The following is a 1,513-nucleotide window of genomic DNA, read 5'->3' as shown; positions in this document are numbered from 1 at the left end:
TGCTATAGTAAGAAGCATATTCACGTACTTTCTCGGGGGGTACCAAAGGAACGATGAATTCCTTTATACAAGCCGTATACGACTGCATACCTTTGCATATCGGTAGACGTGAATATCAAATATACGCGAATGTTACTGGTTCCATAACGTTTGAAGGAGTTACTTACATAACGTTCGATCCTGTATTTGATTTCACATCCGATCTCGAAGCTTTCTGGAAACTAACGTTAACGAGACGAAACGTAATTTTTCTTAGAGTCGCTCCAAATAAACGAAAGAATAAACGAAAAGGTTTTAAGTTTTACGGATCTTCGTTAAACTTCGACTTCTCGAAGAGCTTCCAAAATTCTGTCAGCTTATTTAGATATGTTTCTCACAGTTTGGAGACACGATTTCTTCCCTGACGTTGTCGCGATATCATTACGTAGTGTTCGAGCACCTATACAGTGGATATTTTTCTTCTTTTACGATTCCTCGACGTTCTCTCTCTGTGAGTGCATATTTTCTGTAATTTTTGTTTTCTCGTACTTTCCAATAATGCATCGAACCGTAGTAAAGTTTAAATTTAATGTTTTTCCAATCTTTCTATAACTTTCACCACGTCCATGTAGAAAAATCACTTTATCTCGTATCGACAAAGGTATTTCGTTTCTCTTATCCGCCATGACGTTCAAAATTGTCTTACCTTCAGGTTTACCTTTGACACAGGCCCCAGAAGCGGTAACATAGTTTTAATTGATGAATAGTACAATATTATATACATATTAGTTTATCGTTATGTATCGTTATAATAGACTATTGACCCCTTCCTGTACTTTAACGAGTCTGACTCGTGATAAAGATTTTGACCCAAACATGAATGTTACGAGCCAGACTCGCGAACAGAAAGTCGGCTCAAACGTAAACATCACGAGCCAAGCTCGTGGACGGCAAATCACGATCGTCATTGAGTTTTAGTTCCTATCAGTACGCGACAAGAGTCGGTCACGGCTCTTATAATCTCCGTTACAAAGCAGTTTAGCATCAGTTTGGGCTCGGATTTCGTCGAGTTAATGAAAACAGTTTGTGTTAATGTATCGTTCGCCTATGTAAAGATATCGCTAAAAAGCAAGGTGTACAAATATTTGTTCAACTGTATATCGCGCATTTTCCGAAGAGCCTCGGGTCTACGCAGACCCAGTGCTCGAGGGTTAATAGTATCCCCCGAAATAATCATCGAAGACAGGCAACACGTTTGATCCTCGCACGGAGTCTTGACCCTGTTTTACACACGCGTTTCGGAATAATCAGCGCGCGTGCGTGCGCGGGTTACACAGTTTCGCGGTGGTACACTTATCAGGGTAACACCCGCGCGTGTCTCTGCACGTACAGGAAGTCGCGAGTGTGTTCGCGTGTACCTTCAACGGTTTACCACATGTTGCGCTCCTTGGTGCGCGGAGCGCAAGTCAGCCAGGAGCCCGGGCCATCAGGATAGAGAGAATCTCTCCCCTCGGCTCAGTCAGTTACGCGAGTA

This window comes from Colletes latitarsis, chromosome 11, assembly GCF_051014445.1.
Source record: "Colletes latitarsis isolate SP2378_abdomen chromosome 11, iyColLati1, whole genome shotgun sequence".
Lineage (NCBI taxonomy): Eukaryota > Metazoa > Arthropoda > Insecta > Hymenoptera > Colletidae > Colletes > Colletes latitarsis.
This window is presented reverse-complemented; position numbering follows the sequence as displayed.